Source organism: Hyperolius riggenbachi, chromosome 8, assembly GCF_040937935.1.
Source record: "Hyperolius riggenbachi isolate aHypRig1 chromosome 8, aHypRig1.pri, whole genome shotgun sequence".
NCBI classification, from domain to species: domain Eukaryota; kingdom Metazoa; phylum Chordata; class Amphibia; order Anura; family Hyperoliidae; genus Hyperolius; species Hyperolius riggenbachi.
The window spans coordinates 89,208,475-89,232,152 of NC_090653.1; the positions used below are offsets into that span (position 1 = coordinate 89,208,475).

Consider the following 23,678-nt stretch of genomic DNA (forward strand, 5'->3'; position numbering starts at 1 on the left):
AACTCTGCCTCTGTGCTTGCGCGCGTGTAAGTCTGAATCTTGGTGGACTATCAGTCCCAGCCACACCAGTACTGTCTTGCAATGTATCCAGTGAACTGAGTGTGGGAGCCGCCTCCGATGCGGATTCCGCCGCTCTGCCTAAGCGGCATGCGGCGTTTTTTCCGCGTTGTGACGCCATGCTGGACGCGGAAACAGCCGCCTCGCCTTGAGAGACAGCGGCTTTTCCGCGTTTCATCACAGAATCGCATCGTGCCACTTGACATGCTGTGTCTGCGCCTTTGTAAAAGTCTGGCTTACAGCAGAATTGCAGACAAGGATTTCCTAAATCATATAGGAAATTAATTTTCTCATGTTAGTAAACAAAATGCTTAGCAGAAAGGGAGATACCACCATGAATGTTTGAACCCTGGGTCATCTAGTTTACTTAGAGTCTCTTCCAAGGTCCATCAGGGTATTGGGTTCAAAGTAAGGCAAAGGTTAGAATCCCAGTGTGGACTAGCAGTGTTTATTTGAGGTTGATGTAAAAACTTTGCTGGGACTTGCACAAGTTGTAAGAAAAGAGTTAGCGTCATTGACATTGTGGTGAAAGCTCAGCAAAAGCAGCCACCTTTGTAGCTGTAAACAGTCAAGGGCAGGGATTGAATGATAAGCATGAGTGAGGAAGCACAGGCTTTTGCAAAGTCTCCAAGGACATTTACAACAAGAGGAGCAAATACTCTACAGAAGTGACAAGAACAGAGCTCAACGACCACAAAGGGACTTAAACCCTCAACCTTCTGATCCGAAGTCAGACGCCTTATCCATTAGGCCACGCAGTCTCATGCCTCTTTATGAAGAAACCATTTTCCACTGGAAACAGCCACCGCATAGGAAAAGACGCTCAAGGAGCACAAAGGATTTCATTTGTTAGAGCAGGCACATGACATTGCTGTCTAAGGTATTGCAGTGATCCAAAATGGCAGTTTGATGAGTGTTTTCAGAGAAAAAAACATGCCTTGCAGTGTTAATGAAGTCTTCTAGGCTAAGTTTGTGGTTGTCTCTTCTCTGTTAAGTATAGTCATTGTGCAAGCTGCATGGGTACATAGTACACCGCTTGTCAGGATGGCCGAGTGGTCTAAGGCGCCAGACTCAAGAGGCTTCTCTTCCCTTCTCATGGGCATTCTGGTCTCTGAATGGAGGCATGGGTTCAAATCCCACTTCTGACAGAGCTTTTCACTTTGTCCATCATGGCACATTGGTCAGGCCTGCCAAAACAAGCTCTTGGGTCTTTTCATTTACTAGGCTCTTCAAAGGGCCTTCTCAACAGCAACCTCACACGGACTTTTTGAAAATCTCGCAGAAAAGGAACAAGGCCGACTTTTTTCTACAAGCTTTCTAACACACGTTTTACAAACTGACAAATTCTATCCCCTTTGGCACACCTACAGTCATATGGGTTAGCTCATCTTCTCTTCTAGTTCACTTCATCAGGATCAGAAGCTTTGGAGGCAATTTGTTTTGCTAAATCTTAAAAGGTTAGTGTACAGGTAAAGTGACAAATATGTAAGGAGACCGAACTCAGGAGATAGGTTTTGGCAATAACTTACAGGTCTTCCCTGTATGTTCTGACCTTTGGTGAAAGAGGTGGGGTTATTCCCTCTTCTGACAAGACTCATTTGTTGAAATTTCAACGGACCCTTCCTTGAAAAGAGTTCAGGTTGCAAGAAAACCAATTGCAGTGTTCCATTTGCGGTGTGGATCATATCTTTTCAGAGGAAATGACAGACATACTTTCCAAATTTCAGGCAAGAACTCTTCATATAAATTGGGAACCGAGGCAACCTTTTGAAATTGTTGAGCTTGCAACAAGAAGGAATCGCATCGTGCCACTTGACATGCTGTGTCTGCACCTTTGTAAAAGTCTGGCTTACAGCAGAATTGCAGACAAGGATTTCCTAAATCATATAGGAAATTAATTTTCTCATGTTAGTAAACAAAATGCTTAGCAGAAAGGGAGTTGCCACCATGAATGTTTGAACCCTGGGTCATATAGTTTACTTAGAGTCTCTTGCAAGGTCCATCAGGGTATTGGGTTCAAAGTAAGGCAAAGGTTAGAATCCCAGTGTGGACTAGCAGTGTTTATTTGAGGTTGATGTAAAAACTTTGCTGGGACTTGCACAAGTTGTAAGAAAAGAGTTAGCGTCATTGACATTGTGGTGAAAGCTCAGCAAAAGCAGCCACCTTTGTAGCTGTAAACAGTCAAGGGCAGGGATTGAATGATAAGCATGAGTGAGGAAGCACAGGCTTTTGCAAAGTCTCCGAGGACATTTACAACAAGAGGAGCAAATACTCTACAGAAGTGACAAGAACAGAGCTCAACGACCACGAAGGGACTCGAACCCTCAATCTTCTGATCCAAAGTCAGACGCCTTATCCATTAGGCCACGCGGTCTCATGCCTCTTTATGAAGAAACCATTTTCCACTGGAAACAGCCACCGCATAGGAAAAGACGCTCAAGGAGCACAAAGGATTTCATTTGTTAGAGCAGGCACATGACATTGCTGTCTAAGGTATTGCAGTGATCCAAAATGGCAGTTTGATGAGTGTTTTCAGAAAAAAAAACATGCCTTGCAGTGTTCATGAAGTCTTCTAGGCTAAGTTTGTGGTTGTCTCTTCTCTGTTAAGTATAGTCATTGTGCCAGCTGCATGGGTACATAGTACACCGCTTGTCAGGATGGCCGAGTGGTCTAAGGCGCCAGACTCAAGAGGCTTCTCTTCCCTTCTAATGGGCCTTCTGGTCTCTGAATGGAGGCGTGGGTTCAAATCCCACTTCTGACAGAGCTTTTTCACTTTGTCCATCATGGCACATTGGTCAGGCCTGCCAAAACAAGCTCTTGGGTCTTTTCATTTACTAGGCTCTTCAAAGGGCCTTCTCAACAGCAACCTCACATGGACTTTTGGAAAATCTCGCAGAAAAGGAACAAGGCCGACTTTTTTCTACAAGCTTTCTAACACACGTTTTACAAACTGACAAATTCCATCCCCTTTGGCACACCTACAGTCATATGGGTTAGCTCATCTTCTCTTCTAGTTCACTTCATCAGGATCAGAAGCTTTGGAGGCAATTTGTTTTGCTAAATCTTAAAAGGTTAGTGTACAGGTAAAGTGACAAATATGTAAGGAGACCGAACTCAGGAGATAGGTTTTGGCAATAACTTACAGGTCTTCCCTGTATGTTCTGACCTTTGGTGAAAGAGGTGGGGTTATTCCCTCTTCTGACAAGACTCATTTGTTGAAATTTCAACGGACCCTTCCTTGAAAAGAGTTCAGGTTGCAAGAAAACCAATTGCAGTGTTCCATTTGCGGTGTGGATCATATCTTTTCAGAGGAAATGACAGACATACTTTCCAAATTTCAGGCAAGAACTCTTCATATAAATTGGGAACCGAGGCAACCTTTTGAAATTGTTGAGCTTGCAACAAGAAGGAATCGCATCGTGCCACTTGACATGCTGTGTCTGCACCTTTGTAAAAGTCTGGCTTACAGCAGACTTGCAGACAAGGATTTCCTAAATCATATAGGAAATTAATTTTCTCATGTTAGTAAACAAAATGCTTAGCAGAAAGGGAGATGCCACCATGAATGTTTGAACCCTGGGTCATATAGTTTACTTAGAGTCTCTTCCAAGGTCCATCAGGGTATTGGGTTCAAAGTAAGGCAAAGGTTAGAATCCCAGTGTGGACTAGCAGTGTTTATTTGAGGTTGATGTAAAAACTTTGCTGGGACTTGCACAAGTTGTAAGAAAAGAGTTAGCGTCATTGACATTGTGGTGAAAGCTCAGCAAAAGCAGCCACCTTTGTAGCTGTAAACAGTCAAGGGCAGGGATTGAATGATAAGCATGAGTGAGGAAGCACAGGCTTTTGCAAAGTCTCCAAGGACATTTACAACAAGAGGAGCAAATACTCTACAGAAGTGACAAGAACAGAGCTCAACGACCACAAAGGGACTCGAACCCTCAATATTTTGATCCGAAGTAAGACGCCTTATCCATTAGGCCACGCGGTCTCATGCCTCTTTATGAAGAAACCATTTTCCACTGGAAACAGCCACCGCATAGGAAAAGACGCTCAAGGAGCACAAAGGATTTCATTTGTTAGAGCAGGCACATGACATTGCTGTCTAAGGTATTGCAGTGATCCAAAATGGCAGTTTGATGAGTGTTTTCAGAGAAAAAAACATGCCTTGCAGTGTTCATGAAGTCTTCTAGGCTAAGTTTGTGGTTGTCTCTTCTCTGTTAAGTATAGTCATTGTGCCAGCTGCATGGGCACATAGTACACCGATTTTGAGGATGGCCGAGTGGTCTAAGGCGCCAGACTCAAGAGGCTTCTCTTCCCTTCTCATGGGCCTTCTGGTCTCCAAATGGAGGCGTGGGTTCAAATCCCACTTCTGACAGAGCTTTTTCACTTTGTCCATCATGGCACATTGGTCGGGCCTGCCAAAACAAGCTCTTGTCTCTTTTCGTTTACTAGGCTCTTCAAAGGGCCTTCTCAACAGCAACCTCACATGGACTTTTGGAAAATCTCACAGAAAAGGAACAAGGCCGACTTTTTTCTACAAGCTTTCTAACACACGTTTTACAAACTGACAAATTCTATCCCCTTTGGCACACCTACAGTCATATGGGTTAGCTCATCTTCTCTTCTAGTTCACTTCATCAGGATCAGAAGCTTTGGAGGCAATTTGTTTTGCTAAATCTTAAAAGGTTAGTGTACAGGTAAAGTGACAAATATGTAAGGAGACCGAACTCAGGAGATAGGTTTTGGCAATAACTTACAGGTCTTCCCTGTATGTTCTGACCTTTGGTGAAAGAGGTGGGGTTATTCCCTCTTCTGACAAGACTCATTTGTTGAAATTTCAACGGACCCTTCCTTGAAAAGAGTTCAGGTTGCAAGAAAACCAATTGCAGTGTTCCATTTGCGGTGTGGATCATATCTTTTCAGAGGAAATGACAGACATACTTTCCAAATTTCAGGCAAGAACTCTTCATATAAATTGGGAACCGAGGCAACCTTTTGAAATTGTTGAGCTTGCAACAAGAAGGAATCGCATCGTGCCACTTGACATGCTGTGTCTGCACCTTTGTAAAAGTCTGGCTTACAGCAGAATTGCAGACAAGGATTTCCTAAATCATATAGGAAATTAATTTTCTCATGTTAGTAAACAAAATGCTTAGCAGAAAGGGAGTTGCCACCATGAATGTTTGAACCCTGGGTCATATAGTTTACTTAGAGTCTCTTGCAAGGTCCATCAGGGTATTGGGTTCAAAGTAAGGCAAAGGTTAGAATCCCAGTGTGGACTAGCAGTGTTTATTTGAGGTTGATGTAAAAACTTTGCTGGGACTTGCACAAGTTGTAAGAAAAGAGTTAGCGTCATTGACATTGTGGTGAAAGCTCAGCAAAAGCAGCCACCTTTGTAGCTGTAAACAGTCAAGGGCAGGGATTGAATGATAAGCATGAGTGAGGAAGCACAGGCTTTTGCAAAGTCTCCGAGGACATTTACAACAAGAGGAGCAAATACTCTACAGAAGTGACAAGAACAGAGCTCAACGACCACGAAGGGACTCGAACCCTCAATCTTCTGATCCAAAGTCAGACGCCTTATCCATTAGGCCACGCGGTCTCATGCCTCTTTATGAAGAAACCATTTTCCACTGGAAACAGCCACCGCATAGGAAAAGACGCTCAAGGAGCACAAAGGATTTCATTTGTTAGAGCAGGCACATGACATTGCTGTCTAAGGTATTGCAGTGATCCAAAATGGCAGTTTGATGAGTGTTTTCAGAAAAAAAAACATGCCTTGCAGTGTTCATGAAGTCTTCTAGGCTAAGTTTGTGGTTGTCTCTTCTCTGTTAAGTATAGTCATTGTGCCAGCTGCATGGGTACATAGTACACCGCTTGTCAGGATGGCCGAGTGGTCTAAGGCGCCAGACTCAAGAGGCTTCTCTTCCCTTCTAATGGGCCTTCTGGTCTCTGAATGGAGGCGTGGGTTCAAATCCCACTTCTGACAGAGCTTTTTCACTTTGTCCATCATGGCACATTGGTCAGGCCTGCCAAAACAAGCTCTTGGGTCTTTTCATTTACTAGGCTCTTCAAAGGGCCTTCTCAACAGCAACCTCACATGGACTTTTGGAAAATCTCGCAGAAAAGGAACAAGGCCGACTTTTTTCTACAAGCTTTCTAACACACGTTTTACAAACTGACAAATTCCATCCCCTTTGGCACACCTACAGTCATATGGGTTAGCTCATCTTCTCTTCTAGTTCACTTCATCAGGATCAGAAGCTTTGGAGGCAATTTGTTTTGCTAAATCTTAAAAGGTTAGTGTACAGGTAAAGTGACAAATATGTAAGGAGACCGAACTCAGGAGATAGGTTTTGGCAATAACTTACAGGTCTTCCCTGTATGTTCTGACCTTTGGTGAAAGAGGTGGGGTTATTCCCTCTTCTGACAAGACTCATTTGTTGAAATTTCAACGGACCCTTCCTTGAAAAGAGTTCAGGTTGCAAGAAAACCAATTGCAGTGTTCCATTTGCGGTGTGGATCATATCTTTTCAGAGGAAATGACAGACATACTTTCCAAATTTCAGGCAAGAACTCTTCATATAAATTGGGAACCGAGGCAACCTTTTGAAATTGTTGAGCTTGCAACAAGAAGGAATCGCATCGTGCCACTTGACATGCTGTGTCTGCACCTTTGTAAAAGTCTGGCTTACAGCAGACTTGCAGACAAGGATTTCCTAAATCATATAGGAAATTAATTTTCTCATGTTAGTAAACAAAATGCTTAGCAGAAAGGGAGATGCCACCATGAATGTTTGAACCCTGGGTCATATAGTTTACTTAGAGTCTCTTCCAAGGTCCATCAGGGTATTGGGTTCAAAGTAAGGCAAAGGTTAGAATCCCAGTGTGGACTAGCAGTGTTTATTTGAGGTTGATGTAAAAACTTTGCTGGGACTTGCACAAGTTGTAAGAAAAGAGTTAGCGTCATTGACATTGTGGTGAAAGCTCAGCAAAAGCAGCCACCTTTGTAGCTGTAAACAGTCAAGGGCAGGGATTGAATGATAAGCATGAGTGAGGAAGCACAGGCTTTTGCAAAGTCTCCAAGGACATTTACAACAAGAGGAGCAAATACTCTACAGAAGTGACAAGAACAGAGCTCAACGACCACAAAGGGACTCAAACCCTCAATATTTTGATCCGAAGTAAGACGCCTTATCCATTAGGCCACGCGGTCTCATGCCTCTTTATGAAGAAACCATTTTCCACTGGAAACAGCCACCGCATAGGAAAAGACGCTCAAGGAGCACAAAGGATTTCATTTGTTAGAGCAGGCACATGACATTGCTGTCTAAGGTATTGCAGTGATCCAAAATGGCAGTTTGATGAGTGTTTTCAGAGAAAAAAACATGCCTTGCAGTGTTCATGAAGTCTTCTAGGCTAAGTTTGTGGTTGTCTCTTCTCTGTTAAGTATAGTCATTGTGCCAGCTGCATGGGCACATAGTACACCGATTTTGAGGATGGCCGAGTGGTCTAAGGCGCCAGACTCAAGAGGCTTCTCTTCCCTTCTCATGGGCCTTCTGGTCTCCAAATGGAGGCGTGGGTTCAAATCCCACTTCTGACAGAGCTTTTTCACTTTGTCCATCATGGCACATTGGTCGGGCCTGCCAAAACAAGCTCTTGTCTCTTTTCGTTTACTAGGCTCTTCAAAGGGCCTTCTCAACAGCAACCTCACATGGACTTTTGGAAAATCTCACAGAAAAGGAACAAGGCCGACTTTTTTCTACAAGCTTTCTAACACACGTTTTACAAACTGACAAATTCTATCCCCTTTGGCACACCTACAGTCATATGGGTTAGCTCATCTTCTCTTCTAGTTCACTTCATCAGGATCAGAAGCTTTGGAGGCAATTTGTTTTGCTAAATCTTAAAAGGTTAGTGTACAGGTAAAGTGACAAATATGTAAGGAGACCGAACTCAGGAGATAGGTTTTGGCAATAACTTACAGGTCTTCCCTGTATGTTCTGACCTTTGGTGAAAGAGGTGGGGTTATTCCCTCTTCTGACAAGACTCATTTGTTGAAATTTCAACGGACCCTTCCTTGAAAAGAGTTCAGGTTGCAAGAAAACCAATTGCAGTGTTCCATTTGCGGTGTGGATCATATCTTTTCAGAGGAAATGACAGACATACTTTCCAAATTTCAGGCAAGAACTCTTCATATAAATTGGGAACCGAGGCAACCTTTTGAAATTGTTGAGCTTGCAACAAGAAGGAATCGCATCGTGCCACTTGACATGCTGTGTCTGCACCTTTGTAAAAGTCTGGCTTACAGCAGAATTGCAGACAAGGATTTCCTAAATCATATAGGAAATTAATTTTCTCATGTTAGTAAACAAAATGCTTAGCAGAAAGGGAGTTGCCACCATGAATGTTTGAACCCTGGGTCATATAGTTTACTTAGAGTCTCTTGCAAGGTCCATCAGGGTATTGGGTTCAAAGTAAGGCAAAGGTTAGAATCCCAGTGTGGACTAGCAGTGTTTATTTGAGGTTGATGTAAAAACTTTGCTGGGACTTGCACAAGTTGTAAGAAAAGAGTTAGCGTCATTGACATTGTGGTGAAAGCTCAGCAAAAGCAGCCACCTTTGTAGCTGTAAACAGTCAAGGGCAGGGATTGAATGATAAGCATGAGTGAGGAAGCACAGGCTTTTGCAAAGTCTCCGAGGACATTTACAACAAGAGGAGCAAATACTCTACAGAAGTGACAAGAACAGAGCTCAACGACCACGAAGGGACTCGAACCCTCAATCTTCTGATCCAAAGTCAGACGCCTTATCCATTAGGCCACGCGGTCTCATGCCTCTTTATGAAGAAACCATTTTCCACTGGAAACAGCCACCGCATAGGAAAAGACGCTCAAGGAGCACAAAGGATTTCATTTGTTAGAGCAGGCACATGACATTGCTGTCTAAGGTATTGCAGTGATCCAAAATGGCAGTTTGATGAGTGTTTTCAGAAAAAAAAACATGCCTTGCAGTGTTCATGAAGTCTTCTAGGCTAAGTTTGTGGTTGTCTCTTCTCTGTTAAGTATAGTCATTGTGCCAGCTGCATGGGTACATAGTACACCGCTTGTCAGGATGGCCGAGTGGTCTAAGGCGCCAGACTCAAGAGGCTTCTCTTCCCTTCTAATGGGCCTTCTGGTCTCTGAATGGAGGCGTGGGTTCAAATCCCACTTCTGACAGAGCTTTTTCACTTTGTCCATCATGGCACATTGGTCAGGCCTGCCAAAACAAGCTCTTGGGTCTTTTCATTTACTAGGCTCTTCAAAGGGCCTTCTCAACAGCAACCTCACATGGACTTTTGGAAAATCTCGCAGAAAAGGAACAAGGCCGACTTTTTTCTACAAGCTTTCTAACACACGTTTTACAAACTGACAAATTCCATCCCCTTTGGCACACCTACAGTCATATGGGTTAGCTCATCTTCTCTTCTAGTTCACTTCATCAGGATCAGAAGCTTTGGAGGCAATTTGTTTTGCTAAATCTTAAAAGGTTAGTGTACAGGTAAAGTGACAAATATGTAAGGAGACCGAACTCAGGAGATAGGTTTTGGCAATAACTTACAGGTCTTCCCTGTATGTTCTGACCTTTGGTGAAAGAGGTGGGGTTATTCCCTCTTCTGACAAGACTCATTTGTTGAAATTTCAACGGACCCTTCCTTGAAAAGAGTTCAGGTTGCAAGAAAACCAATTGCAGTGTTCCATTTGCGGTGTGGATCATATCTTTTCAGAGGAAATGACAGACATACTTTCCAAATTTCAGGCAAGAACTCTTCATATAAATTGGGAACCGAGGCAACCTTTTGAAATTGTTGAGCTTGCAACAAGAAGGAATCGCATCGTGCCACTTGACATGCTGTGTCTGCACCTTTGTAAAAGTCTGGCTTACAGCAGACTTGCAGACAAGGATTTCCTAAATCATATAGGAAATTAATTTTCTCATGTTAGTAAACAAAATGCTTAGCAGAAAGGGAGATGCCACCATGAATGTTTGAACCCTGGGTCATATAGTTTACTTAGAGTCTCTTCCAAGGTCCATCAGGGTATTGGGTTCAAAGTAAGGCAAAGGTTAGAATCCCAGTGTGGACTAGCAGTGTTTATTTGAGGTTGATGTAAAAACTTTGCTGGGACTTGCACAAGTTGTAAGAAAAGAGTTAGCGTCATTGACATTGTGGTGAAAGCTCAGCAAAAGCAGCCACCTTTGTAGCTGTAAACAGTCAAGGGCAGGGATTGAATGATAAGCATGAGTGAGGAAGCACAGGCTTTTGCAAAGTCTCCAAGGACATTTACAACAAGAGGAGCAAATACTCTACAGAAGTGACAAGAACAGAGCTCAACGACCACAAAGGGACTCGAACCCTCAATATTTTGATCCGAAGTAAGACGCCTTATCCATTAGGCCACGCGGTCTCATGCCTCTTTATGAAGAAACCATTTTCCACTGGAAACAGCCACCGCATAGGAAAAGACGCTCAAGGAGCACAAAGGATTTCATTTGTTAGAGCAGGCACATGACATTGCTGTCTAAGGTATTGCAGTGATCCAAAATGGCAGTTTGATGAGTGTTTTCAGAGAAAAAAACATGCCTTGCAGTGTTCATGAAGTCTTCTAGGCTAAGTTTGTGGTTGTCTCTTCTCTGTTAAGTATAGTCATTGTGCCAGCTGCATGGGCACATAGTACACCGATTTTGAGGATGGCCGAGTGGTCTAAGGCGCCAGACTCAAGAGGCTTCTCTTCCCTTCTCATGGGCCTTCTGGTCTCCAAATGGAGGCGTGGGTTCAAATCCCACTTCTGACAGAGCTTTTTCACTTTGTCCATCATGGCACATTGGTCGGGCCTGCCAAAACAAGCTCTTGTCTCTTTTCGTTTACTAGGCTCTTCAAAGGGCCTTCTCAACAGCAACCTCACATGGACTTTTGGAAAATCTCACAGAAAAGGAACAAGGCCGACTTTTTTCTACAAGCTTTCTAACACACGTTTTACAAACTGACAAATTCCATCCCCTTTGGCACACCTACAGTCATATGGGTTAGCTCATCTTCTCTTCTAGTTCACTTCATCAGGATCAGAAGCTTTGGAGGCAATTTGTTTTGCTAAATCTTAAAAGGTTAGTGTACAGGTAAAGTGACAAATATGTAAGGAGACTGAACTCAGGAGATAGGTTTTGGCAATAACTTACAGGTCTTCCCTGTATGTTCTGACCTTTGGTGAAAGAGGTGGGGTTATTCCCTCTTCTGACAAGACTCATTTGTTGAAATTTCAACGGACCCTTCCTTGAAAAGAGTTCAGGTTGCAAGAAAACCAATTGCAGTGTTCCATTTGCGGTGTGGATCATATCTTTTCAGAGGAAATGACAGACATACTTTCCAAATTTCAGGCAAGAACTCTTCATATAAATTGGGAACCGAGGCAACCTTTTGAAATTGTTGAGCTTGCAACAAGAAGGAATCGCATCGTGCCACTTGACATGCTGTGTCTGCACCTTTGTAAAAGTCTGGCTTACAGCAGAATTGCAGACAAGGATTTCCTAAATCATATAGGAAATTAATTTTCTCATGTTAGTAAACAAAATGCTTAGCAGAAAGGGAGATGCCACCATGAATGTTTGAACCCTGGGTCATATAGTTTACTTAGAGTCTCTTCCAAGGTCCATCAGGGTATTGGGTTCAAAGTAAGGCAAAGGTTAGAATCCCAGTGTGGACTAGCAGTGTTTATTTGAGGTTGATGTAAAAACTTTGCTGGGACTTGCACAAGTTGTAAGAAAAGAGTTAGCGTCATTGACATTGTGGTGAAAGCTCAGCAAAAGCAGCCACCTTTGTAGTGTAAACAGTCAAGGGCAGGGATTGAATGATAAGCATGAGTGAGGAAGCACAGGCTTTTGCAAAGTCTCCGAGGACATTTACAACAAGAGGAGCAAATACTCTACAGAAGTGACAAGAACAGAGCTCAACGACCACAAAGGGACTCGAACTCTCAATCTTCTGATCCGAAGTCAGACACCTTATCCATTATGCCACGCGGTCTCATGCCTCTTTATGAAGAAACCATTTTCCACTGGAAACAGCCACCGCATAGGAAAAGACGCTCAAGCAGCACAAAGGATTTCATTTGTTAGAGCAGGCACATGACATTGCTGTCTAAGGTATTGCAGTGATCCAAAATGGCATTTTGATGAGTGTTTTCAGAGAGAAAAACATGCCTTGCAGTGTTCATGAAGTCTTCTAGGCTAAGTTTGTGGTTGTCTCTTCTCTGTTAAGTATAGTCATTGTGCCAGCTGCATGGGAACATAGTACACCGCTTGTCAGGATGGCCGAGTGGTCTAAGGCACCAGACTCAAGAGGCTTCTCTTCCCTTCTCATGGGCCTTCTGGTCTCCGAATAGAGGTGTGGGTTCAAATCCCACTTCTGTTCTGACAGAGCTTTTTCACTTTGTCCATCATGGCACATTGGTCAGGCCTGCCAAAACAAGCTCTTGGGTCTTTTCATTTACTAGGCTCTTCAAAGGGCCTTGTCCTGTCCTCACTACCACGTGTACCCCTGGGGCGTGTATGGAGCTTAGCAGGCAGATAAACACCCTCCTACTACTCAATAAATTGAGACCAGGTAATGATCTGTAGCTTTAATGAGCTGAAGTAAGTTGGTGTGAAACTGTGAACAAATAACAGAAATGATGCAATAAGTACATGAACTGCATATAAACATATCACATATCAGCATACAGTAGATAGACTAGTGCACACAGCAACATGGCTGCATGGATAGCTGACTAGGCCTCACTATACAGTTGAACTACTAACTAGCTGCCTACACAGAAATAACACACAATACATGTCTACAGCTAGTACTAGTCATGCAGATTCATAGAAAACAGTAAGAAAGAATGCCTTACCGGCTATGCAGCCTTTAGTGGAAGCACGGAGAAGATTCCTCAGCAGAGAGCATGTGAAAATGGCAGCTTCTAGAAGGCTACTCCCTTCTTGTCTGGTGCATGAGGTCACAGAGGAGGAGGAGTAACAGAAAGGCTGAACTTAACTGAGAACAATGTAATGCAGTGGTCAATAGGTGGCGCTGTCCTACCTCATTCTAACACAGGATAAATCCTGTATGGATTAGCACCCATTTTAATGAAAGATGTCTGCAAGACATGACACTCCCCGTCTGGTATCAACAGATACCACCATCATTCAGTAGGGGATAATAGGAGAATGAGTTCACACACTGGTCTGAGAAACAACTTGGTCTCTTGCTTGCTTAAGACGACCTCCTACTCTCAGGAGACCGTATTTGTCAAGGAATGGGTCAAGTTTCTTTAAAGAGCTGTCTTTAGGGATAGACTTGCTGTTAGTGATACAGGCAATCTCTTTGGTGTAGATTTCCTGCTGTACAGTGCGAATGATGAAGTTCTTGGAGTGCTGGAGTTCTGCTATGGTGTATACCTCTTGACAGTGGTGCCAACCTTTGCACTTCTTAGCATCATTCGAATTGGTTCTTTGAAAAGATCGGGCTATGTGAGCTAGACAGGTAATGGCTCTAACAAGTGATTTCCAGGTAGAGAATCTCTTGAAGCGATGAGATTCAAAGGACTTGAAGAGTGTCACTGTGTGAAGTGCAGACACTTGTGGACGGATCTCAGTGTCTGAGTCTTCATCCACTAGTTCAAACATGTTGTTCTGGTGAACTGCTGGAGTGGAATTACACAAGAATGCAGGACCTGTGAACCAAGTTGTATTTTTGAGATGACTTGCTGCAACAGCTCTTGTAGCGTGGTCCGCAGGATTGTTGTCAGTGGACACATAATGCCACTGTTCTGGACTGGTGGATTTCCTAATCCGCAGCACCCTGTTGTTGACATAAACATAGAATCGTCTGGACTCGTTGTTGATGTAGCCTAAGACTACTTTGCTGTCTGTGTAGAATTCAGCCTTTTTAAGGTCAATGTCAATCTCAGATGTGATTAGCTCAGCCATTTCAACAGCTAGGACTGCTGCACAAAGTTCAAGCCTGGGTATCGTGTGCTCAGGCTGTGGTGCAAGTTTTGCTTTGCCTATAACAAAGCCAATGTGGCATTGTCCTTTAATGTCTATGGTTCTAAGATAAGCGACAGCAGATATGGCTTTAACTGAAGCATCAGAAAATACACAAAGTGTATGATCTTGGACATCTGTAGATGGCACAGGAGCATATGTGCGTGCAACTTTAAGGCTAGACAGAGCTGTTAGAGAGTTTCTCCATTCTACCCACAGATTCTTCTTGTCAGGAGGCAATGGAACATCCCAGTCAGTAGTTTCACGGGTTAAATCTCTGAGCAAGGCCTTACCCTGGATAGTGACAGGAGCCGCAAATCCCAAAGGGTCATATAGGCTGTTGATTGCAGATAGGACACCTCTGCGAGTAAAAGGTTTTTCTTCCTTGCTAACTTGAAAGGTGAAGGTGTCAGATTTTAAGTCCCAGAGAAGTCCAAGGCTACGTTGGACTGGTAAAGTTTCTGACCCCAGATCCAAGTCCCTTAGGTCATTAGAATGATCTTCAGAAGGGAAGGCTTCCATAACTTCTTTGCTGTTTGAAGCAATCTTGTGGAGTCTCAAGTTGGAGCAGGCAAGCATGTCTTGGGCTCTTTTGAGGAGACTGATTGCAGAGTCATTAGAAGGTAATGATTTCAAACAGTCATCTACATAGAAGTCTCTTTCTACAAACTGTCTTGTGTCCAACCCATATTCTCTCTCTCCTTCTTGAGCAGAACGTCTGAGTCCATATATAGCAACTGCAGGTGAGGGGCTGTTCCCAAAGATGTGCACTCTCATGCGATACTCTATGATGTCCTTTGAAGGATCATTGTCTTTAAACCAGAGGAATCTGAGGAAGTTTCTATCCTTCTCCTTAACAAGGAAGCAATGAAACATCTGTTGGATGTCGGCAATCAGAGCGACAGTGTCCTTGCGGAAACGGAGAAGTACCCCCAGTAGCTTGTTATTCAGGTCAGGGCCTGTCAGCAGCACATCGTTTAGGGAGATGCCTTCAAATTTGGCGCTAGAGTCAAACACTACTCTGATCTGACCTGGCTTCTTTGGATGATATACTCCAAAAATTGGCAGGTACCAGCATTCTTCAGGACCTTTAAGGGGTGGGGCAATCTCTGCATGATTGTTCTCAAATATTTTCTGCATGAAAGAAAAGAAGTGTTCTCTCATTTCTGGCTTTCTTTGGAAGTTACGTCTGAGAGAAGAGAAACGTTTAAGCACTTGTACTTTGTTGTTAGGTAGGCGTCTTCTCTGAGTTCTGAAAGGAAGGGGTGCAACCCAACTGTTAGTGCTGTCCTTCACAAAGTCTCGTTCCATTATTTCCAAGAATTTCTTGTCTTCAATAGATAGTGCCACCCGATTATCATCTTTTGACCTCTGGAAGACTGTGCATCCTAAGTGGTCTTGGTCACTGTCACAGGCATCTTTGTCACTAGAGACATCTGTGAAGGGACAAGGTAGATGGGAGGCACATGGTAGCTCCTTTATGAGAAAGTTGTTGACACATGGTTGGAAAAGTGAGGGGCGCCCACTTGCTAGTGTGCTTGTGAACATACTATGAACTGTATCTGGCTTGTGCACACGCCCTAGGCAGACCTCACCTATTATGACCCATCCTAGGTCTAGCTTCTGAGCATAAGGAGCATCATGGGAACCATCTATTTGTTTTCTCACTTTATGGATTCGTAGGATATCCCTCCCGAGTAGCAAGATTATCTTAGCCTGTGGATCAAGTTCTGGGATCAGGTGGGCTATACGCTTCAAGTGTGCATGATGTAATGCGACATCTGGAGTAGGAATTTCAGATCTATGATCAGGAATCTGGTTGCACTCTATTAGAGTTGGTAAGGGCAAGCAGATGCTTCCATCTATAGCTTCGATCTGGAAGCCAGATGCTCTTCTCCCCGCCGTCTCCACAATTCCTGCACAAGTCCTTAGTGAGTATGGAGAGCTGGGGCCTTTAACATTGAACATATCAAAGAAGGTTGGGTGGGCTAGAGACCCATTGCTTTGATCGTCTAGGATGGCATACATTTTTACTGCTTTCTCCCTTTGTTCTGCTGGGTAGACTCGGACTAGACACATTTTGGAGCAGGATCTTCCACCTGTGGCTCCTTTGCAGACCTCTGTGCACTGTGGAGTGACCTCTAATGTAACTGTAGGAGTGTCACCCTCCTCCCCGCCATGCTCGGTTGTGCTGTGAGTATGTTGTAAAGTCCATGGAGCTGGTCCAGGATGTAGTGCTGTGTTGTGATCTGTGCTATCACATTCTTTACAATTTTCACTAAACTTGCAGTTCTTGGCAAAGTGAGTGGTGGATGAGCAGCACTTGTAACAGATGCTATTCTCTCTAAGAAAGGCTTTACGTTCCTCAATGGGTTTCTCTCTAAACCCCCTACATTTCAGCAGAGAATGTGGCCTTCTGTGTATAGGACACTGCTTACCAGGGTCTCTAACTTTGTTTGCTGCCTGGGAGGAGCCAGCAAACCTGTGGGTAGAGTCTGGGGAAGACAGTTCAGTCTTGTGAACTGCCACTGAAGCTTTGTATGAAGGAAGACCTGGAACAGAAGTACATGTTAGTGCAAAATCAAAACTAGGATCATTTCTTATCTTAGCCTGATCATGTATAAAGTCTACAAACACAGAAAATGGAGGAAATGAAACATGGTATTTTTTCTTATAGTTAGAACCACATTTAACCCACTCATTTTGTAAGCCAGGGGTTAACTTTTGTACTATGAGGTTAACACCTCTGGCAGTGTCAAAATATGCAAGGCCTGACAGATCACCTTCAGATTTGGCTACCTGAAGTTCCATTAACAAGTCACTAAGTTCCCTGAGTTTCTGCAAGCCTTTGGAAGCTATTTTAGGGAAATCTTCTATCCTTTTAAACAAAGAGTTTTCTATAGCCTCCACTGAACCATAACATTCATCAAGTCTGTCCCAAACCATTTTTAGTCCAGCTGCTGGGTTTCTTATGTTAATGGACCTGATTCTTTTTACATGCTCAGCAGATGCAGTCCCTAGCCACTTAGCTAAGAGGTCCATCTCCTCACTAGGGGACAGTTCAACATCTTTAATTGTGTTCTTAAAGGAGGACCGCCAGGCCCTATAACTCTCAGGGTGATCATCAAACTTCACAAGTCCCTTGGCAACCAGCTCACGCCGTGTGAGGAACTTAACAATGTCCATGCTGGTTTGAGCAGGAGCAGGGAAAGATGGTGGTGTGTTGCCATAGTGAGAAAGTGGTGTGTAATCATACCTGTCAGTAGTCTCTCGTTTTGGTCGAAATGTCTCATACCTATTTGGCGTGTAAGGAGAAGTTCCTGGAACGTTATGTGCCGGTTGAAGTTCCGGACGTGGTGGCAGGTGCTCTGAAATCAGTTCATTTTCTATATTGACTTCTGGCTTGCTGGCTGGAGGCTTATTCTGGTTTTCTGTCTGGGCTGTGAATTGAGTTTGATGAGATCTGTCGATGAGGTCCCGTTGAGCATCTTCCATTGACAGGAAAGAGTCGATCATTCTGGAATGTCGATGGACATAATCTGAAGTGCGCTGCAGGGGATCCTGATGGGCGAGATCAAGGCTGGCTGGCCTGCTGTGTCTTTCGTCGTCTGGGTGGATGAGTGCTTCTAAGGCTTCTGCTTTGGCAATAGCTGCAGCAGCTTCCCTCTGTGCTGAGAGCTTCTCTAGTGCTGCTTGCTGTTTTGCCCTTTCAGTTTCAAGTGTCGCTTGTTGCAGCTTTAGCTGCATCTCTTGCTCTGCGAAGGCAGCACGTGCTTTTGCAGCTTCAGCTTCTGCGCGAGCAATGGCGGCCGCATTGCTGACTGATGAGGATCTTGTAGAGCGACTGACTTTAGACCTTGTCTTGTAAGAAGAAGTTTGGCTTTCTGACATGATGCTGCTGTTAAGGATCTTGACTGTGTAGAGACTGCTGCGTACTGATATGCACGTAGCTGCGTGGTAGTATAGCTGTCTCTGTAGTCAGTATCTTATTTTCCACTCACTGGATAGCAGCGTTTCACTGGCTGGGAAGCTAGCCGGTCTGGTTCCACTCGCGGGTAGCAGCCGTTTCACTGTCCTGTCCTCACTACCACGTGTACCCCTGGGGCGTGTATGGAGCTTAGCAGGCAGATAAACACCCTCCTACTACTCAATAAATTGAGACCAGGTAATGATCTGTAGCTTTAATGAGCTGAAGTAAGTTGGTGTGAAACTGTGAACAAATAACAGAAATGATGCAATAAGTACATGAACTGCATATAAACATATCACATATCAGCATACAGTAGATAGACTAGTGCACACAGCAACATGGCTGCATGGATAGCTGACTAGGCCTCACTATACAGTTGAACTACTAACTAGCTGCCTACACAGAAATAACACACAATACATGTCTACAGCTAGTACTAGTCATGCAGATTCATAGAAAACAGTAAGAAAGAATGCCTTACCGGCTATGCAGCCTTTAGTGGAAGCACGGAGAAGATTCCTCAGCAGAGAGCATGTGAAAATGGCAGCTTCTAGAAGGCTACTCCCTTCTTGTCTGGTGCATGAGGTCACAGAGGAGGAGGAGTAACAGAAAGGCTGAACTTAACTGAGAACAATGTAATGCAGTGGTCAATAGGTGGCGCTGTCCTACCTCATTCTAACACAGGATAAATCCTGTATGGATTAGCACCCATTTTAATGAAAGATGTCTGCAAGACATGACAGGCCTTCTCAACAGCAACCTCACATGGACTTTTGGAAAATCTCGCAGAAAAGGAACAAGGCCGACTTTTTTCTACAAGCTTTCTAACACACGTTTTACAAACTGACAAATTCCATCCCCTTTGGCACACCTACAGTCATATGGGTTAGCTCATCTTCTCTTCTAGCTCACTTCATCAGGATCAGAAGCTTTGGAGGCAATTTGTTTTGCTAAATCTTAAAAGGTTAGTGTACAGGTAAAGTGACAAATATGTAAGGAGACCGAACTCAGGAGATAGGTTTTGGCAATAACTTACAGGTCTTCCCTGTATGTTCTGACCTTTGGTGAAAGAGGTGGGGTTATTCCCTCTTCTGACAAGACTCATTTGTTGAAATTTCAACGGACCCTTCCTTGAAAAGAGTTCAGGTTGCAAGAAAACCAATTGCAGTGTTCCATTTGCGGTGTGGATCATATCTTTTCAGAGGAAATGACAGACATACTTTCCAAATTTCAGGCAAGAACTCTTCATATAAATTGGGAACCGAGGCAACCTTTTGAAATTGTTGAGCTTGCAACAAGAAGGAATCGCATCGTGCCACTTGACATGCTGTGTCTGCACCTTTGTAAAAGTCTGGCTTACAGCAGAATTGCAGACAAGGATTTCCTAAATCATATAGGAAATTAATTTTCTCATGTTAGTAAACAAAATGCTTAGCAGAAAGGGAGATGCCACCATGAATGTTTGAACCCTGGGTCATATAGTTTACTTAGAGTCTCTTCCAAGGTCCATCAGGGTATTGGGTTCAAAGTAAGGCAAAGGTTAGAATCCCAGTGTGGACTAGCAGTGTTTATTTGAGGTTGATGTAAAAACTTTGCTGGGACTTGCACAAGTTGTAAGAAAAGAGTTAGCGTCATTGACATTGTGGTGAAAGCTCAGCAAAAGCAGCCACCTTTGTAGCTGTAAACAGTCAAGGGCAGGGATTGAATGATAAGCATGAGTGAGGAAGCACAGGCTTTTGCAAAGTCTCCGAGGACATTTACAACAAGAGGAGCAAATACTCTACAGAAGTGACAAGAACAGAGTTCAACAACCACAAAGGGACTCGAACCCTCAATCTTCTGATCCGAAGTCAGACGCCTTATCCATTAGGCCACGCGGTCTCATGCCTCTTTACGAAGAAACCATTTTCCACTGGAAACAGCCACCGCATAGGAAAAGACGCTCAAGGAGCACAAAGGATTTCATTTGTTAGAGCAGGCACATGACATTGCTGTCTAAGGTATTGCAGTGATCCAAAATGGCAGTTTGATGAGTGTTTTCAGAGAAAAAAACATGCCTTGCAGTGTTCATGAAGTCTTCTAGGCTAAGTTTGTGGTTGTCTCTTCTCTGTTAAGTATAGTCATTGTGCCAGCTGCATGGGTACATAGTACACCGCTTGTCAGGATGGCCGAGTGGTCTAAGGCGCCAGACTCAAGAGGCTTCTCTTCCCTTCTCATGGGCCTTCTGGTCTCCGAATGGAGGCGTGGGTTCAAATCCCACTTCTGACAGAGCTTTTCACTTTGTCCATCATGGCACATTGGTCAGGCCTGCCAAAACAAGCTCTTGGGTCTTTTCATTTACTAGGCTCTTCAAAGGGCCTTCTCAACAGCAACCTCACACGGACTTTTTGAAAATCTCGCAGAAAAGGAACAAGGCCGACTTTTTTCTACAAGCTTTCTAACACACGTTTTACAAACTGACAAATTCCATCCCCTTTGGCACACCTACAGTCATATGGGTTAGCTCATCTTCTCTTCTAGTTCACTTCATCAGGATCAGAAGCTTTGGAGGCAATTTGTTTTGCTAAATCTTAAAAGGTTAGTGTACAGGTAAAGTGACAAATATGTAAGGAGACCGAACTCAGGAGATAGGTTTTGGCAATAACTTACAGGTCTTCCCTGTATGTTCTGACCTTTGGTGAAAGAGGTGGGGTTATTCCCTCTTCTGACAAGACTCATTTGTTGAAATTTCAACGGACCCTTCCTTGAAAAGAGTTCAGGTTGCAAGAAAACCAATTGCAGTGTTCCATTTGCGGTGTGGATCATATCTTTTCAGAGGAAATGACAGACATACTTTCCAAATTTCAGGCAAGAACTCTTCATATAAATTGGGAACCGAGGCAACCTTTTGAAATTGTTGAGCTTGCAACAAGAAGGAATCGCATCGTGCCACTTGACATGCTGTGTCTGCACCTTTGTAAAAGTCTGGCTTACAGCAGAATTGCAGACAAGGATTTCCTAAATCATATAGGAAATTAATTTTCTCATGTTAGTAAACAAAATGCTTAGCAGAAAGGGAGTTGCCACCATGAATGTTTGAACCCTGGGTCATATAGTTTACTTAGAGTCTCTTCCAAGGTCCATCAGGGTATTGGGTTCAAAGTAAGGCAAAGGTTAGAATCCCAGTGTGGACTAGCAGTGTTTATTTGAGGTTGATGTAAAAACTTTGCTGGGACTTGCACAAGTTGTAAGAAAAGAGTTAGCGTCATTGACATTGTGGTGAAAGCTCAGCAAAAGCAGCCACCTTTGTAGCTGTAAACAGTCAAGGGCAGGGATTGAATGATAAGCATGAGTGAGGAAGCACAGGCTTTTGCAAAGTCTCCGAGGACATTTACAACAAGAGGAGCAAATACTCTACAGAAGTGACAAGAACAGAGCTCAACGACCACGAAGGGACTCGAACCCTCAATCTTCTGATCCGAAGTCAGACGCCTTATCCATTAGGCCACGCGGTCTCATGCCTCTTTATGAAGAAACCATTTTCCACTGGAAACAGCCACCGCATAGGAAAAGACGCTCAAGGAGCACAAAGGATTTCATTTGTTAGAGCAGGCACATGACATTGCTGTCTAAGGTATTGCAGTGATCCAAAATGGCAGTTTGATGAGTGTTTTCAGAGAAAAAAACATGCCTTGCAGTGTTAATGAAGTCTTCTAGGCTAAGTTTGTGGTTGTCTTTTCTCTGTTAAGTATAGTCATTGTGCAAGCTGCATGGGTACATAGTACACCGCTTGTCAGGATGGCCGAGTGGTCTAAGGCGCCAGACTCAAGAGGCTTCTCTTCCCTTCTCATGGGCATTCTGGTCTCTGAATGGAGGCGTGGGTTCAAATCCCACTTCTGACAGAGCTTTTCACTTTGTCCATCATGGCACATTGGTCAGGCCTGCCAAAACAAGCTCTTGGGTCTTTTCATTTACTAGGCTCTTCAAAGGGCCTTCTCAACAGCAACCTCACACGGACTTTTTGAAAATCTCGCAGAAAAGGAACAAGGCCGACTTTTTTCTACAAGCTTTCTAACACACGTTTTACAAACTGACAAATTCCATCCCCTTTGGCACACCTACAGTCATATGGGTTAGCTCATCTTCTCTTCTAGTTCACTTCATCAGGATCAGAAGCTTTGGAGGCAATTTGTTTTGCTAAATCTTAAAAGGTTAGTGTACAGGTAAAGTGACAAATATGTAAGGAGACCGAACTCAGGAGATAGGTTTTGGCAATAACTTACAGGTCTTCCCTGTATGTTCTGACCTTTGGTGAAAGAGGTGGGGTTATTCCCTCTTCTGACAAGACTCATTTGTTGAAATTTCAACGGACCCTTCCTTGAAAAGAGTTCAGGTTGCAAGAAAACCAATTGCAGTGTTCCATTTGCGGTGTGGATCATATCTTTTCAGAGGAAATGACAGACATACTTTCCAAATTTCAGGCAAGAACTCTTCATATAAATTGGGAACCGAGGCAACCTTTTGAAATTGTTGAGCTTGCAACAAGAAGGAATCGCATCGTGCCACTTGACATGCTGTGTCTGCACCTTTGTAAAAGTCTGGCTTACAGCAGAATTGCAGACAAGGATTTCCTAAATCATATAGGAAATTAATTTTCTCATGTTAGTAAACAAAATGCTTAGCAGAAAGGGAGTTGCCACCATGAATGTTTGAACCCTGGGTCATATAGTTTACTTAGAGTCTCTTCCCAGGTCCATCAGGGTATTGGGTTCAAAGTAAGGCAAAGGTTAGAATCCCAGTGTGGACTAGCAGTGTTTATTTGAGGTTGATGTAAAAACTTTGCTGGGACTTGCACAAGTTGTAAGAAAAGAGTTAGCGTCATTGACATTGTGGTGAAAGCTCAGCAAAAGCAGCCACCTTTGTAGCTGTAAACAGTCAAGGGCAGGGATTGAATGATAAGCATGAGTGAGGAAGCACAGGCTTTTGCAAAGTCTCCGAGGACATTTACAACAAGAGGAGCAAATACTCTACAGAAGTGACAAGAACAGAGCTCAACGCCCACAAAGGGACTCGAACCCTCAATCTTCTGATCCAAAGTCAGACACCTTATCCATTAGGCCACGCGGTCTCATGCCTCTTTATGAAGAAACCATTTTCCACTGGAAACAGCCACCGCATAGGAAAAGACGCTCAAGGAGCACAAAGGATTTCATTTGTTAGAGCAGGCACATGACATTGCTGTCTAAGGTATTGCAGTGATCCAAAATGGCAGTTTGATGAGTGTTTTCAGAAAAAAAAAACATGCCTTGCAGTGTTCATGAAGTCTTCTAGGCTAAGTTTGTGGTTGTCTCTTCTCTGTTAAGTATAGTCATTGTGCCAGCTGCATGGGTTCATAGTACACCGCTTGTCAGGATGGCCGAGTGGTCTAAGGTGCCAGACTCAAGAGGCTTCTCTTCCCTTTTCATGGGCCTTCTGGTCTCCGAATGGAGGCGTGGGTTCAAATCCCACTTCTGACAGAGCTTTTCACTTTGTCCATCATGGCACATTGGTCAGGCCTGCCAAAACAAGCTCTTGGGTCTTTTCATTTACTAGGCTCTTCAAAGGGCCTTCTCAAC

The 23,678-nt window shown here is 43.7% G+C and overlaps 1 long non-coding RNA gene and 18 other non-coding genes across 19 annotated transcripts; 11 read left to right on the top strand and 8 right to left on the bottom strand.

Moving 5' to 3' along the window:
• Window positions 1-745: 745 nt before the first annotated feature.
• Window positions 746-818, bottom strand: TRNAR-UCG (transfer RNA arginine (anticodon UCG)). Its single transcript has one exon. It is a non-coding gene; the product is annotated as a tRNA-Arg (tRNA).
• A 277-nt stretch (window positions 819-1,095) lies between these two features.
• TRNAL-CAA (transfer RNA leucine (anticodon CAA)) lies at window positions 1,096-1,205 on the top strand. Its single transcript has 2 exons — window positions 1,096-1,133; window positions 1,160-1,205. It is a non-coding gene; the product is annotated as a tRNA-Leu (tRNA).
• A 1,153-nt stretch (window positions 1,206-2,358) lies between these two features.
• TRNAQ-UUG (transfer RNA glutamine (anticodon UUG)) lies at window positions 2,359-2,431 on the bottom strand. The gene has a single exon. It is a non-coding gene; the product is annotated as a tRNA-Gln (tRNA).
• Window positions 2,432-2,708: 277 nt separating this feature from the next.
• Window positions 2,709-2,818, top strand: TRNAL-CAA (transfer RNA leucine (anticodon CAA)). The gene is made up of 2 exons: window positions 2,709-2,746; window positions 2,773-2,818. It is a non-coding gene; the product is annotated as a tRNA-Leu (tRNA).
• A 1,506-nt stretch (window positions 2,819-4,324) lies between these two features.
• Window positions 4,325-4,432, top strand: TRNAL-CAA (transfer RNA leucine (anticodon CAA)). Its single transcript has 2 exons — window positions 4,325-4,360; window positions 4,387-4,432. It is a non-coding gene; the product is annotated as a tRNA-Leu (tRNA).
• A 1,154-nt stretch (window positions 4,433-5,586) lies between these two features.
• On the bottom strand, window positions 5,587-5,659 carry TRNAQ-UUG (transfer RNA glutamine (anticodon UUG)). The gene has a single exon. It is a non-coding gene; the product is annotated as a tRNA-Gln (tRNA).
• Window positions 5,660-5,936: 277 nt separating this feature from the next.
• TRNAL-CAA (transfer RNA leucine (anticodon CAA)) lies at window positions 5,937-6,046 on the top strand. Its single transcript has 2 exons — window positions 5,937-5,974; window positions 6,001-6,046. It is a non-coding gene; the product is annotated as a tRNA-Leu (tRNA).
• A 1,506-nt stretch (window positions 6,047-7,552) lies between these two features.
• TRNAL-CAA (transfer RNA leucine (anticodon CAA)) lies at window positions 7,553-7,660 on the top strand. Its single transcript has 2 exons — window positions 7,553-7,588; window positions 7,615-7,660. It is a non-coding gene; the product is annotated as a tRNA-Leu (tRNA).
• Window positions 7,661-8,814: 1,154 nt separating this feature from the next.
• TRNAQ-UUG (transfer RNA glutamine (anticodon UUG)) lies at window positions 8,815-8,887 on the bottom strand. The gene has a single exon. It is a non-coding gene; the product is annotated as a tRNA-Gln (tRNA).
• A 277-nt stretch (window positions 8,888-9,164) lies between these two features.
• Window positions 9,165-9,274, top strand: TRNAL-CAA (transfer RNA leucine (anticodon CAA)). The gene is made up of 2 exons: window positions 9,165-9,202; window positions 9,229-9,274. It is a non-coding gene; the product is annotated as a tRNA-Leu (tRNA).
• A 1,506-nt stretch (window positions 9,275-10,780) lies between these two features.
• Window positions 10,781-10,888, top strand: TRNAL-CAA (transfer RNA leucine (anticodon CAA)). The gene is made up of 2 exons: window positions 10,781-10,816; window positions 10,843-10,888. It is a non-coding gene; the product is annotated as a tRNA-Leu (tRNA).
• Window positions 10,889-12,391: 1,503 nt separating this feature from the next.
• TRNAL-CAA (transfer RNA leucine (anticodon CAA)) lies at window positions 12,392-12,506 on the top strand. The gene is made up of 2 exons: window positions 12,392-12,429; window positions 12,456-12,506. It is a non-coding gene; the product is annotated as a tRNA-Leu (tRNA).
• Window positions 12,507-18,280: 5,774 nt separating this feature from the next.
• Window positions 18,281-18,812, bottom strand: LOC137528254 (uncharacterized). Its single transcript, XR_011023334.1, has 2 exons — window positions 18,566-18,812; window positions 18,281-18,324 (listed from the first exon to the last, which is right to left on the bottom strand). It is a non-coding gene; the product is annotated as an uncharacterized lncRNA (long non-coding RNA).
• Window positions 18,813-19,892: 1,080 nt separating this feature from the next.
• On the bottom strand, window positions 19,893-19,965 carry TRNAR-UCG (transfer RNA arginine (anticodon UCG)). Its single transcript has one exon. It is a non-coding gene; the product is annotated as a tRNA-Arg (tRNA).
• Window positions 19,966-20,242: 277 nt separating this feature from the next.
• On the top strand, window positions 20,243-20,352 carry TRNAL-CAA (transfer RNA leucine (anticodon CAA)). The gene is made up of 2 exons: window positions 20,243-20,280; window positions 20,307-20,352. It is a non-coding gene; the product is annotated as a tRNA-Leu (tRNA).
• Window positions 20,353-21,505: 1,153 nt separating this feature from the next.
• Window positions 21,506-21,578, bottom strand: TRNAR-UCG (transfer RNA arginine (anticodon UCG)). Its single transcript has one exon. It is a non-coding gene; the product is annotated as a tRNA-Arg (tRNA).
• Window positions 21,579-21,855: 277 nt separating this feature from the next.
• On the top strand, window positions 21,856-21,965 carry TRNAL-CAA (transfer RNA leucine (anticodon CAA)). The gene is made up of 2 exons: window positions 21,856-21,893; window positions 21,920-21,965. It is a non-coding gene; the product is annotated as a tRNA-Leu (tRNA).
• A 1,153-nt stretch (window positions 21,966-23,118) lies between these two features.
• TRNAQ-UUG (transfer RNA glutamine (anticodon UUG)) lies at window positions 23,119-23,191 on the bottom strand. The gene has a single exon. It is a non-coding gene; the product is annotated as a tRNA-Gln (tRNA).
• A 278-nt stretch (window positions 23,192-23,469) lies between these two features.
• TRNAL-CAA (transfer RNA leucine (anticodon CAA)) lies at window positions 23,470-23,579 on the top strand. Its single transcript has 2 exons — window positions 23,470-23,507; window positions 23,534-23,579. It is a non-coding gene; the product is annotated as a tRNA-Leu (tRNA).
• Window positions 23,580-23,678: the final 99 nt, after the last annotated feature.